Genomic DNA, 15,473 nt, shown 5'->3' with positions numbered 1-15,473 from the left:
GTCAAGCAGAGATCGCCTCTAAGTAGGCGATATGAGACAGAGAATAGTTGGAGTTTTTTCAGTCTGTCCATATAGGTCAAGTGTTTAAGGCCTAGAATCCTCTTTGTAAGGTACTTTTGCGGCCTCTTCAATTGTTGCAGGTGTCTAGTGAGGTACATGCCAAATGGGGCATTGTACTCGATGACTGGCCTAATGAGGGAAGAGTAGAGGGAGACAATGTCCTCTTTCTTCCTGGATGCAAAACCCTTAGTAATGAGATGTGCCACATAGGACTTTCTGACCACAGTGGCAATGGGGTGGTCGAAAGAGAGGTTGCTGTCAACCTGTGTTCTCAGATCTCTTAACACCTTTTGTGTTCAGTGGACTACCATCAATGTGGTAATTCAGGGGAACTGGGTTTTTCCCAAAGGGAATGATAACATTTTTTGACACTGAGCTTAAGGCCATGGTTCTGACACCAGTCACTGGTCTCACTGAGGCCTTTTTGTAGGATGTCAACATCACCTGGGGGAGTTAACAATAGCTCCCAACTTGCAACCGTCTCCATACTTTGTCAGCCAGATTCCCTTCGTGTTGGCCTGGACTTCAGAAAAGTAGATTCCAAACAGGAGAGGACTCAGGAATGAAACCTGTGGGACCCCACTCTTGACTGGTTGGCAGTCTGACTTGGAGTCAGCTACTTTCACACTGTGGGTTCTATCTGTGAGCCAGTTTGCAACCCACCTAGTGATACAGGGGTTGATGCCTAGCTTACTGAGTTTTTCTATGATTCCTGAGTGCGGAATGGTATCAAAGGCCTTGTCCAGATCAAGGCAGGCTGTGTGAACCACCTTGACTTCATCCACAGCTCTGGTTACTGACTCAAAGAAGTCAACCAAGTTCAGCAGGAATGTCCTACCCTTCACAAAACCAAACTGTGTGGGATCCAGAGTTTGGAGGTTCCCTATATCCTTGTTTATTAGGTCCATGATGATGCATTCCATAGCTTTGCATGTCAGACATTAGGCAAATAGGGCGATAGTTCCCAGGGTCTGTAGCCGCTCTTCCTTTGTGGAGAGGGATGACTGTAGTAGTGCACCATTTCGTGGGGACAAAGCCTGAGTTGAGGCTGTGATTGAACAGGGCACACAGGTGAGGTGCCAGTTCACTCTGTAGTTCATGTAGCACACAGCCAGGGATACTGTCAGGTCCTATAGAAGCTGTATTCTTGGCCTTGGACAGTGCTGTTGTAACCTGTGCAGCAGTAATACTGGGTGCCTGGCAATCTACTGTTAATGTGAAAGGTCATTTGGGAGTGGAGAGAGATGTAAAGTTGGCAATGAATCAGTCAATCAGTATTTCGGCAATATCTGTTGGCTCGGTACAGGAGGTACCATTGTGCAGTAGCTCAGAGCAAATCTGGGAATTGCCATGGAGATTCTTTACATAACTACTGAAGGTCTTGTGGTTATCTTTACTATCTGCCAAAGCCCTTTATAATTCCAATGTTCACAATGAGCATGCTTTCTGGAAAAAAGCAGGTCCATAAACAGTTAATTGGCTATTGGACCAACATCCACTTTAAGCCTAAAAAAAGCTTACCCCAAATTTAACCAAACATTGCTAACGTGACAACATCTCAAGGAATCTTACAGTTATGATACAGACTTGTACTCATTAAGCATTCAAGGGCTGCCCCTGTCCATTAGGGACACAGGTGGCAAGACAGGCGGTAAAGTTGTGATTTCCCATCCATTGGTGGTCCAAGTTACATTTGAACATGGTTAGGGTTGAGCTTTGATTCACATAGATGAGAAGCCTGTTACATGGAAAGCGTAATCTTTGAGACACATACCTCTTTCCTGCTTATGTCACAGACAAGATTTAGATATCAAGAACAAGTATTTCTGATGCTGTTTGTCTTGCTGATGTGAACATATCCACCACTGCAGGGTAAGATGATGCCTTACAGGCTACGCATAGATCACAATGAAGCAGCCTATAGGTGACCAAGTATAGGTATAGGGCTTTGAGACTGTTCGAACAGGACATGTTTATTCCCTATATTCTTTTTTGTGAGTAACTTCTGTAGTCTCTGAAGCTGTTGCAAGTTCTTGGTAAGGAAAGGTAGGGAGAAAAATCTTGACCCTTTTCTGAATCCAACACAGGCTCTGCAGCCCCTATAAGTAGCAGAGTCCGGGTTTCTCTAAACAGTTCTGCTGAAATGAACTGATCTACCAACAGAATTCTTTCACAGGGAGGACAATCCATCTAATGAATTCTGTCATGACATACTTGACTTCTATAGTGAACCCATGAAGATCTGACACCATTCATAGAGTTTACTAGGCAAATAGGAAACAGAAATGGAATAACCTAGCCTTTCTTTTATATCGCTCACAGAGAGGGACAGAGAGAGAGAGACAGACACACACACACACAGATAGGAACAGAAGTGGATTACTTAGCCTTTCTTTTGTATTGCTCACACAGACAGAGAGACAAACACACAGGGACACATGCACATGCGCACACAGACGCTTGCACACATGCGTGCACACAGATGCATGTGCACACACAGACGCATGCTCACACACACAGAGACAGGTGCATGCACACAGAGACATATGCATGCACACAGACGAATGCACATACAGAGACGCATGCAAACACACGCACAGAGACAGACACATGCGTGTGTACACAGACTTACACAGATGCATGCGCACACACAGATGCATGTGCAGAGACAGACACATGTGCCCGGACACCCAGAGACAGACGCATGCGCCCGGACACGCAGAGACAGGCGCATGCGCTCGGACACGCAGAGACAGACGCATGCGCGCACGCAGAGACAGATGCATGCACGCAGACGCACACACAGAGACAGACGCTCACATACACACACACACAGAGACAGACACACACACACACACACACACACACACACACACACACACGCATGTACAGATAGATGCATGCACAAAGACAGACAAACAGGCACACACACACACACACACACACACACACACAGAGACGCATGTGCAAATGTACACACAGAGACACCCTGTGGACAATTTAGTGTCTCTAATCCACCTATCACATCTTTTGGATGTGGAAAGAATGTGAAATACCCACAGGAACCGCTATGAACAGACAAGAGTAAATGGAGATTATGCAAAGAAAGCATTCAAGCAGAGAATCAAACTGGAATAACTTCTTGCTGTAACATGACACACAAGCTCTAAAATGTGGCCTACATTGACCATGGCTAGGACCCACTGATCTTATGTAGTGAATCTCAGTTAGGGCAAACACAGGGAACTGTACCCATGAGCAGCCCAAGCCTATAGACAGGACAATGTAAGAACTTCTGGCAATCAACATTTTAAAAAACTTTATTGAAATATCACTTGTGATACTGGCAATCATACATTTATATAAATTAAATCAAACCATACAGACATATTCTCAGTTACAAACATTATAAATCAAAAATAATTTTCTGTACAATCACTGTCAAGTCCAGCGCTACATAACTCACTCAGTTCCCATCTTCCCTTAAACATCATTCCTCCTCCAAAACATTATTATACATGTATTGTTCCCACAATTCCTTTTTTATGTCATTTGCTCCTACCTTTTCTAAAGATCCCACTTCCAGTTTTTACCTCAGTTACTATATTCACTACTTCAAATATGGTTGGTTTGGACTTTGATTTTCATTTTCCAGTAATTGCCATTTTTGGCAATAACCAGAATTGAACTTATCAAGCCTTTACCATCTCTAGCCAATTCAGGTCCTTTATCGTAGCTCAAAAAGTTATTTCCTTAGTTACATCAATTTGCACCAATACTTGTGACAGAGTAGTCTGCATGCCAACTCATTACATTCACAAAAAAGTATGTTCTTAATTATTTCTTTCTTCACCAATCACACCTCTAACATTTGCAATCTACAAGAGGAAAAATTCTAAAGTATGCCTGGAGTATAACAATATATATACAAACACTTACAAGCAAAAATCTTAAGTCTTCTAGAGTTTGTTGAATATTTGGGAGGCACAAATATATCCTCCCATTGTTTCTTTGTGAACTGCTTATCTAATCTCTCTTCCCTGTCTTTTCTAACCTTCAGTGATTGATTCCTATATTTATCATGCAATATTTTATATGCCCTACTAATCATCTCTTTTTTAACAGCAGTTTCTGTTTTAGATATAACTAAAAACTCTACCAGATGGCATAATGGTTAAGTTTTTCACCACCCATACATAAGGTAGAAGGTTCGATCATGACCTCCGGCCAATGCCTCTTTGCAGTTTTGCATGTTCTCCCAGTCTCTCTGTGGGGTTCCTTCCACCGCCACAAAACATGATGAGTGGTTCTCTCAAACTCACCAACAAATGGAGCTGTGGACAGCAGCACAGACTCTACATGGTATCCTATATGGGGGAAGAGTTGTATTGACCGACCATTTTGGCATCTATGGTGGACAGGAGGACATGGATCACAGACTGTGCGCTGTGGCAAGGCTACCTACTCGACAGTGTAAAATATGGTCCTAGCTGATTCAGACATGTTGACTAATGTCATCAAATGGGCATGAGTATTAGTCAGCGATAAATGGGTTGAAGACCTGGCTTTACATCAGATATTCTATGGGGTTCAGAGAAGTGGGGTCTTGCTTTATTTGGTCTCTCAGTTATAACTTCACATGTTCTTTGCTGTAACAGTGAATCATTATAACCACAATGCTTAAATTCTGTAGACATTCTAATTCTATCTGAAAATTCTCATCATCCGTATTTAATTGACTAGCTCTCAACATCTGTCACTTGACTACTCACTTAAAAGTATGTCTTGCATGCATACTATTCCTGTGAACATAGCAGTTAGAGTGCACCTCTTTCCTGTGGACAGAAGCAACAGTACTATTATTGCACCTAGTCAAACGTACATCTAAATAATTAACATTTTCTGCACTTCTCTAAACCCCATAGAATATCTGATGTAAACAGTAGTTATACTGTGAATGCATATATGCGTTATGCCACCACGTATAATAGGAGATTGAATGGTATTAAAATATCACTAAGAACAATTGGGGAATCTTGAGAAACACGCCTGAGATACTAAAAATAGTAGGAGATGCGCTGTCTTTCTCATATCGGACCTGTCCTAACCTTAAACAGAGATTATGTTATAAGGATCTTAAATGTAATAAATTGGACATAAGTAAAAAAATATGGTACCTTCCCTTGTTATAAGTGCACATGCTGTAATATTACTACTAGTAGTGAATTTATACATCCAAAAACAGGTAAGAAATATATCCTTAGGTGTTTTGCTACATGCAGTACTACAGCTATTGTGTATTTGGCAAGTTGTAAAGCATGCCAAGCATTTTATATAGGGAAATGTATGAGAAGATTAAAGGACAGGATTATCGAACATAAATCAGAAGTACAGAGAGAGGTAACCAGTAATGCGTGAGGCAGACACTTGAGAAAGGGAATAAACATAAATTTATTTTTAGAGTAAAAGATATAGGATATAAAAATAAAAGGGGTGGTGAATTGAATAATGAGTTAGAAGTGTGTGAATATTCATGGATTACACCTTTGGAAGCAGATCATCCACCTGGTTTGAACACAGCGGTTAGTGTTAAACCCATTTTGAAAAAAGACGACAATTTTTGAAATAATTTATATATATATTGTTTCCCGTCTTTCCTGACCTAGAGTAGTCCAAATACAGGCTTTGCTGTATTCTGGACTTTTGGAAAGTTCCTGTGTTGCCCATTTCCTTTCTTGGATAAAGGGAGGCTGCTTTGTTCACCAGTGGCAGTGGGGAGCTTAGAGCAGCCTATCTATCCCTGGAGGAGTGTTCCCAGCACAATAATCTGGTAGTCTATTGGCCGTTTTGGGCCAATTTCTAGCTCTTTCAAGTCCCCCTGTATAAAACCCGCTTTGGCGCGGCTTTGCGCGATTTTGACCATAGTGCAGCATTGGGCAGCTCCGCTTAATTGGGTTTAAATCATTCTCGGCTCCACAAAGTCTGCTCTTCACTTTTTCCCTTAGAACTGATGTAGTTCTCATAATAAACACCCTATTCCTACTCTAAAGCCTGGCACTTGCTCACTAAAGCAATTATATAAGTCAGCACTAAAAAATTAAAAGCACTACACCCTCACAAACTCCCCTTGAGTACCTTGTTACCCATTGGCCCTTTTTTTTCAATTATAAAGGAATTCCCAATACTATTCTAGCACGTCCAAAGGTCAGTTGTCAATCTCCTCTCTGGTCCAGCTGGTGAATCTGGGAATCTTGAGGCAATGTTACAACTGCACCATGTACACAAACAACCCTCTCCTCCTCCCAACAAATTCAAACACATGTAAGAGATGCAACCATATAGCCAAACTGGAGGCTAAGCTCTCTCAACTCAGTACTGGCGTAACCAGTCAGGAGGAGAAGGAAACCACACTCACTACAATTCCAGTCTCACATAGACCTACCACGACAGCAAACCAAACACATTAACACACAAAAACATACTCGGAGGCTCTAAATAAAAATCTGCCTAAGCAGCAGGGACCTCCAAAGCAGACACCCAAGCAACCTCTACCCCAAAACAAAACAGGTGCAACACATAGCTCACAAAGCCAGTGTGCCGAACAGTTACAGCCCTTAAGGCTAAACAACACACCCGATACACTTGTAATAGGTGACTCTATCGTCAGGCACACTGACGTCCCGCTCACCAGGCTGAACAAGGAGAAGGTCACGGTGAGCTGCCTGTCGGGCGCTAGGATCCACCACATAACACAAGCACTCAGGTCACTCCAAGGCAAGTACAAATATGACTCAGTCATTGTCCATGCTGGTGTGAATGACCTGAGATGTACCTCCCTGGACTACATGAAAAGAGACATAGAGGAGCTCTCTGAGCATGTAGCCCAGGCCGGTATGACCCTGACCTTGAGTAGCATCTTACCCTCACCAAGAATGCTGCCACAATATGAAGACAAGATCAATTTCAACAATTGGCTTAAGTATTGGTGTCATTCAACGGGGATCCAATGCCTGTCACCCTGGGATGACATGCTCAACAAGCCACGGTGCTTTGCTAGAGACGGCTTGCACCTGTCACCCCTGGGCTTTCGGATATTGGCAAAGGCTCTTGCCACCCCCATAGTGCCTTTTTTAGGCAAGGGTCAAAAGACAAACCCACCTCCATAGGTATCTCAAGGGATAAGAAACTAAGAGTAATGCTACTCAACGCCAGAAGTCTAAACCTCAAGATGCACGCACTCGAAACTCTCCTTAGCATGCAGAACATTGATATCTGTGCAGTAACAAAAACCTGGTTCAAGGCTCCCGAGAGCACCCCAGCACTACCAGGTTATACCTCATACCATGCTCTTTGGCCCCAAAACTTGGACTGAACCACAAAAGGAGGGGGGAGTATCAATATTCGTCAAAGATACCCACACCTCCAGGTTGGTGGCACAGCACGAAGCATCAGAGACTATTCATGTGCAACTAACAGTGGGTAAAAGTGCTTTCCAGTTTATAGCCTGCTACAGATCACCTCCCAAACTCAGGAACCCCACTCAGCCTTCCTGAGAACATTGGAAAATATGAAGGTCTCTCCAAACACCATTATATTGGGCGACTTCAACTACCCAAACATAGACTGGGAGCATTACTCTAGCTCCAACACCCTAGCCCAACGGTTCCTAGAATTTATAAACAAATGCTATGGAACAAATTGTTACCACTCCCACAAGAGGGGAAAACATACTGGACCTGATCATCACCAACATGGGGGCTCTATGCTCCAGACCAGAAGTGTATCTCTCATTGGTAAGATCAGACCATAAACTAATCTCACTGGATATTCACATCCCGACACCATCCCCTGCCCAGAAAACCACAGTGAAAAACTTCTCTAAAGCAAATTTCACACTCCTCAAAACTGAGGTGGAATCCTTCAAAGCCCCCGGGCCTGTGGAAAACATGGCCCCGCAGAATCCTTTATAAACGCATTCTATGAACACCTTCAGGAATGCATGGATCATGCAATCCCAAATAAAACCAAGACCCAATCCTCCAAAGGCAGGTGTCCTGTCTGGTGGACCCCAGCCATAAACAAACTATACAATAGAAGGAGGAAGCTACTACATGATAGAGCAAAATCCCAAAAAGGGAAGGCATCTCTGATCAGTATTAGCAAAAAACTATGGACACTCATAAAATCGTCTAAGGCCAGCTTTGAGAGAAAAATTGCACAGGACACTAAGGATAATCACAAGGCTTTCTTTAGTTATGTTAGGAACCTGGGTGGGAATTCCCAGATATGCTCAGAGTTAGTCCAAAATGACAAAAAATACACCGAACCCACAGACATTGCCAACATCCTAGCTGACAGGTTCAGCGCAAACTTCTCCCCCCCTCCCCACCAAAAGGGCAAATATCTATCCCAGCAGAGTGCTGCCCCCCTGACACCTCAGATGCTCAGGTAAGAGCCGCCCTCTCCAAAGCAGAAAACACAGCATCAGTGGGACCAGACGGTGTCCTGGGCTGCGTCCTACATGAACTCCAAGAAGAGCTAAACCCAAACATAAAACTACTGTTCAATCTCAGCCTTACTACAGGATATGTACCCAAAGAGTGGCGTACAGCAACAGTGGTCCCTCTCCACAAAGGTGGTGCCTCAACGGATCCTGGAAACTATCGCCCCATAAGCCTGACTAGCTTGGTCTGCAAAGCTATGGAAAGGATCATCATGGACCTCATAAATAAAGATATTGGGGATCTACAGACACTGGATCCTACCCAGTTCGGCTTTGTTAAGGGCAGATCCTGCCTCTCAAACCTGGTCAATTTCTTTGAAACAGTCACCAAGGCCATTGACGAGGGAAGGTGGTCCACACAGCCTAGCTGGACCTCGCAAAGCCTTCAATACAATACCCCACTCGGGCATTATAGATAAGCTCACCAGCTTAAATATAAACCCCTATGTCACTAGATGGGTTGCAAACTGGCTCAAGGACAGAACCCACATGGTTAGAATTGCTGGAGCCATGTCAGACTCCAAACCAGTTACAAGTGGCGTCCCACAAGGCTCAGTCCTGGGACCTCTCTTGTTCGGTATATATTTCTCAGAGGTACAGGCCAACACGGAAGGACTGTGGCTGACCAAGTTTGCAGATGACTGCAAACTAGGCGCCATAATCGACTCTCCAGCCGACACAAGCATCCTACAAAAGGGCCTCATAGAAACAGACAACTGGTGCCAGAGCCATGGCCTCAAGCTAAACGCCAAAAAGTGTATAGTCATCTCCTTTGGCAAAAACAAAGTGCCCACAAATTACCACATAAGTGGTAATCCATTAAGTACGGAAGAAGTAATTAGGGACCTGGGGACCCAAGTTGATAGCAATCTCTCATTTGAAAACCACGTGGCCAAAGTGGTTAGAAAAACATTTTATATAGCCCACCTAATCATGAAGGGATTCACATCTAGATCAGGGGAGGTCATCATGCTTCTTTACTCATCCCTCATCAGGCCCATAAATTGAGTACAATGCCCCTTTTGGGATGTACCTTACCAGACACCTGCAGCAACTGGAAAGACCCCAAAAGTACCTCACCAAGAGGATCAAAGTGCTCAAACAGATGCCATATGCTGCCCGGTTAAAGAAACTCCAGCTCTACTCAGTGGCATACCGCCTGCTCAGAGGCGATCTGTGCCTGACTTATAAAGCCATGTCCAACCCGGAATTAATGGACATGCTGCACCTCAGAAAATCCAAATCCCATCGAGCTACGCGCTCCAGAGACTTTAACCTCAGCACTGAAATAAATAGGACATGCTGGAGGGACAGATTCATAACCCAGAGGCTCCCTTCACTCTGGAATAAAATCCCAGTCCAGGTTAGGCAGAGTCCCTCTGACTCTCTTCAAGAGGAATCTTGATGAGTGGATGGGAGATCGTAGGTTTACCCCGGGTATCACTTCTGTGTCACTGTTAGACAGAGGCACAGTATACTAACCTCGAAAAAGGCCATAGCAAAATTCATTTAAAGTGGGTGGCGAAATCCAAACACACTCTGGCTAGGCTTATAAATGCCTTAGGGCAGATAGCCTAGTATGAACCTATATATATATATATATATATATATATATATATATATATATATATATATATATATATATATTTTTTATGCATTTATTTTTTTACTTTTACATATACATACAAGTGTCTTATCTTGACTGCAACTGGTGTTAGATTAGGACTGTGTCATGTAATCTTATTAAGGCTCTTAAATTGGGTATTTAAATGGATGGTTTGACTTGTTTTTCTACACACTGATGAAGGTTTGATCCTGAAAGCTTTGTGATTTTATATTCTGTGTTGTAATAAAATGCTTTTCATTATCCCTACATTTCCAGGTTTTGGATATTTTTGCTGCAGCTTTGGGATTTTGTATCCTACCAGGTTCATCTACAAGCTGTTCTTGTATCCAGTGAATTATTTCTCCCAGAATTTTCAAAAGCTTCACTGTTGCAGTTTTTCATGGAATATAAATGCATGCCAGTATAATCCTTCTCCCTTAACAGTTCTCCCTTACTACCACAAACCTACCATTATTTTTTCCTCTTCTATCACTATTATAGCTCCTCTAGCAATTAATACAAGTGCTCCCTTTTTCCTTTATCCCAGATACTCTGCTGAAGAACCATCTTGAAATCTTTACCAAATTCACATGTTCAGTTCTTTCCAAATGTGCCTCCTGTAAGCATAGCTATTTGCACTCTGCATTTCTTAGTACAGGTCACTATTCCTCCTTTTTTGTACATACCTGTGAGATTATCCACATTCCAAGATAACATGTAAAGTGTTGCTATTACAAGTTATTCTATATAGCAGCTTTTTTAATGTCTATTTCAGCTTTTGTGTTACATGCATGCACTAATGTTTGGCAGGTTGATCTTTAGAGAGTTTTTCTTGTCATGTCCGTTTAACCCTATGTAACATCTTACAAGGCTTTTTGTTTTAATAAAAACCCTCAAGCAAACAAAAAAAAACCCCCACACCTTTAGAATACCCCGATAACCTATTAATACAAACACACACAACTATTTACATCTGCAAATAATGAAATTTAACTTTCCTAATAGGATCAATTGCCCCAAATAGACAACTGCAAACACAAGCCTTATGTAACCTAAAGTTGAACTTATCCATACTAAGATGCATGTTATTTGCCTGTGCTCCTACTTACACTAACTGGTATTTTTAATATTATTGCTCTCCCAGATATGAAATTCAACTTACATCCTTTTAGAAAACATTAATCTTTAGCCTTGCGGTTTGTGGGAACAATTCATGCAGAGGAGGAACAAGGTTTAAAGGAAGGCAGGATTTGAATGAGCTACGTAATGTCTGACTAACAATGACTGGACAGATAAGTGATGTATAATGTTTGCAAATACAATTATGTCAATATGGTTTCTAATGTATAATGTTTGCAACCAACAATATGTCAATGTGGTTTGTTTTCGTTTATATAAATGTATAACTGCCTACATCATACATAATAATTGAATAAAGATGCTTCTTGTGCCTACGTCATACATAATAATTTAATAAAGATGCTTCATTTAAAGAAAAAATAACCTTTAGCCATAAAGTAGTTTTCCACTCTTATCAGCTTGTATCAATAGAAACACAAGAACCAGATACATAATTGCCTTTAGCTACAATCTTCTCTTGTTCCACTGTGAACATTTATTTGTTAAAGGAAAACTTTTCATTACATTCAGTCTTCTCTTCTTTACTTGCTCCCACCTAATACTTGTCAGAACAAACCAAAGGCCTTAATACAGTAGTTCCCCTATGCAATCTTCTCTTGTTCCACTGTGAACATTTATTTGTTAAAGGAAAACTTTTCATTACATTCAGTCTTCTCTTCTTTACTTGCTCCCACCTAATACTTGTCAGAACAAGCCAAAGGCCTTAATACAGTAGTTCCCCTATGCAAAAGCAAGAAAAGTTTATCAACTCTACTTATATCATGATCTAAATATTTTATAACCAGACCCCCGATCTCAACAACCAGTATTACAGCCTATTATCTTAAACATGCTTTTGTGCAGGTTTTCTTCTCTTTTTCCATTTCAATGTCTACATTTATTAAAACTAAAAAAGAAAAAAGGTCACTTATTCACTTTAGTATTCTTAACAAAAACAATTGCAATGCTTTACTATAGAATATACAGTTTATGCCATGAAATGTTTCATAAAAAAACAATAATTATTTTACTTACAGTTACCTCTTTCCCTCTTCTCCTCCCTTTAATGTTCTTCCAAACATTAATGACATTAAGCAGTGCAAATGCTTTGGAGTCCCCTACAAGTTTAACAGTAAAAAAAGTCCAATATTTCTATTTCCTCTTGTTCAGCCATATTTCACAAATATGAGTGATGCATTTATTAATTTCTGAGTTGCTGATTTTCTATCAGTGATTTCCATCTCCCAACTCCAATCCCTGGTTTATTTCTAAAGTACTCCCAGTTTTTCTGGTCAAAACCTGTGCTTTTATCTTTCTCTCAAGCATTTTCCTTTGGAACATTGAAATGTTTCATTGATAAAGTCTCTCTATGAGCTGTATTATCTAAAGAATAAGAAGCAGAGTACCCCTTCTTTTAGATCGCTCACATTTTGTTGAACAAACTTTTGTATTTCCTCTGTAGCCTGTTCTGCATCAAAAAAGTTACTTTGATCTTCCAGGAAAGATTTTCTGAAGATAACTGGATACTGCAGGCTTGAATCTCACACTTGCATCTTGACATTTGTTGATTGCTAGAATAAATTACTCACTGTACACCAGGTAGAAGAGCAAATCATTTCCCATAAACACTGCTGTCTACAATATGTAATACTTTTCCTTTCTTCCACAGTTTTGCCAGGGTCAACTCTTTCTGGCGGTATGACTGCACCTTTACTAATACAGATCCTAGCTGCTTTCTCATGGGCAGGTTTTGGGCATACACACAATGTGCCCTTTCAATTAACAACTCCTGCTGGGGAATACAAGTTCAGTTGCTTATTTGTGCTTTACTAAAATTAATACAGTCTGTTCCTTCCAGTCTCTCTGGTACAGCAGAAAACCTCAGGTTTTCCCTATGTGCTCTGTCCTCTAATTTGACAATTTTTGAAACATATTTTCTTGGGCAGCCCCATACTCAAGACAGCCTTGTCTTCATTATGATCTCCAATTGTTGCAGTTTTATCATTGCATCTGAAAATCTGTTTAAAGCATCTTACATTTTTCCAGTGTTTTATTTGAGTTGATGTGGACCTTCAGTGTTTTATTTTAATCAGCTCTGAGCACATTTTACTTATTTTTCCTCTAGATTACTGCACCGAAGATGTAGCTTGAATTTGTTTTTGCTGAACAGCTGCAAGATTCTTTCCAGACAGTGTTTTCACCTCACCTTTTGTGGAAGATTTTCTTCCAGGTTCTCTAAATTTCTCCTTTGCTGGTATCTAGGCAGAATGCTTACTAGCCAATTACTGAAATTTACCCCAAAAGAAATTCATGCTATTTTCTCAGCTTTGATTTTCACACTGCGAGAGTAGAAATTAAGCTGTTACTCAGTGTGCAGCCATCTTGGATGTTGTGGCAGTGAACATCCTGGGTAGTTTTATTGGTAGTGACATAAGCAAAAAAATAGTGCAACACTTAAGTCTTCCTCAAGCAGCAAAGAGGCCAGTTCTTTACGGTCTGGCCAAATCATGAAGAAAAAAATGTAGAAGTAGAAGGAAGAGAATTATAAAAGCCCTCCAAGGAGAGGAGGGTTTACTCCCACCTCAGAAACCTGTCAACCAAGTCCTGATAAGGCTAGACAAACAGCATTCCCATAATTGTACAAATGGTCTTACTCTTGAATTCCTTCTTCCAGAATGAAAACCTCAGTCAACATCCTGCACAAGCACAAACGTACTTCTACAAACCTTAGCAAAAGTGGTGACACATACAATATCCCACTGTCAAAAAAACACAGTCTCATGAAGTAGGCTCCAACTGGTCCTTAACCATAACCATAACCATAACCATTCAAATCAGGTGGGAATGGAACTGGTACAGGTGGAATAAATGGCCCTAAGCCCCAACATGGCAAAGGGTATCAACCTTCTTAGTAGCCAAAAAATAACACATAGTCAAGGTGTCTCCAGTTTGTTTTAATGGCATCCTGAATAACTACTTCAGGATAAGGGATAATCTAGGGCCCTTTAAGCTTCTACCTCCCCACCACCAACTCTACCACCTATTTGGAGGGGGAGGAATGGGTGCACAAGCACAATTCAAGCTGTTCCTCATAAGACTGAGAATGTGAAAAAAGGAGTCATTTACAGGACAAGCAGATGGAGAGTGAACACACTGTCCAATTTCTGTCTCGGATACAGTGGCCTTGAAAGATTCTGAATTAAAAAGCATATGGAATGCAAAATCATGCCCTTCTGCAACCCATGGGAGTAAACCTGTCCGTACTATTAGGAAAAGCATATGATGCATTAGCACTGGGTATCAGCAGCTCAGGAAGGGCATTCAAACTCACATTACCCAAGGGCAGCAAGGTCTGGGGATGTGCCTATACTACAGCTGGCATGAGCTGCATACTGAATTCCAGCACCTACAAGTCAGGATTCCCAGCTGAAACAAGCATACAGTTTACATCTAAACTTTGAAAAAAAATTGGTGGCTCAAAAATCAGCTACCTAACCTTTCTGACCACGACCTGCTGGTCATGGGGTTCTGGGGTGAACCCATGATAAAAGTTATCAGTCCCAAATACCACCCCATCCATCCATCAATGGATAACTCCACTCCCAGGGTTCAGGCAAGTCAAAAGGAGAGTGAGCAGGGTGGCTCAATAGTCTTGGGATACAACTCCAGGATAGAACAAGAAGGATGACTCCTCAAATCCTTTAATCCTCAAAAAAATAAAAATAAAAAAACTGAGGATAAAATCAGTCTTGAGCCTCTGGAAGGCAAGCACCCCACCTTCATGGTTTAGGAGTCTGGGTGACTGACGGGCACAGCATGAGAAGGTTCAGACCTAGACTTACTCTGAAGTACTTGCCTTTGTGGCAGTGTTTTAATTTATGCCTGAAGCTGCAAGACAGCTCCTCCAACCTGGCTATGTCTGTAGAATTGTCAAAAGCTGCCACTTTCCTTTTCTTGGTCACAAACTAAGCTAACAACTTTTTGCTCTGCTTAATTTCTGAGTAGCCAGGTTAAATATCTGACACTTTTGGCAGCTATCAACATCTTGTTATTTCTCTCTTGTTATTTCTCAAGGTAATACAGCCAATGCAGGCCTTAAGTAGCAATCAATAGTTATATGGGCACTGACTGTACCATATATGAATATAAACACAGGACTTCTCCTAAGATAGCAAGGGTCAAGAT

General features: G+C 41.4%; 1 protein-coding gene across 1 annotated transcript in view; it reads right to left on the bottom strand.

Moving 5' to 3' along the window:
- IPO11 (importin 11) overlaps window positions 1–15,473 on the bottom strand; it is a gene marked incomplete in the record, with an annotated part of 3,749,854 nt that overhangs the window by 2,530,667 nt on the left and 1,203,714 nt on the right.

The sequence above is a fragment of the Protopterus annectens genome, chromosome 2.part2 (assembly GCF_019279795.1).
Source record: "Protopterus annectens isolate FY-2018-M chromosome 2.part2, PAN1.0, whole genome shotgun sequence".
Lineage (NCBI taxonomy): Eukaryota > Metazoa > Chordata > Ceratodontiformes > Protopteridae > Protopterus > Protopterus annectens.
This window is presented reverse-complemented; position numbering and strand designations above follow the sequence as displayed.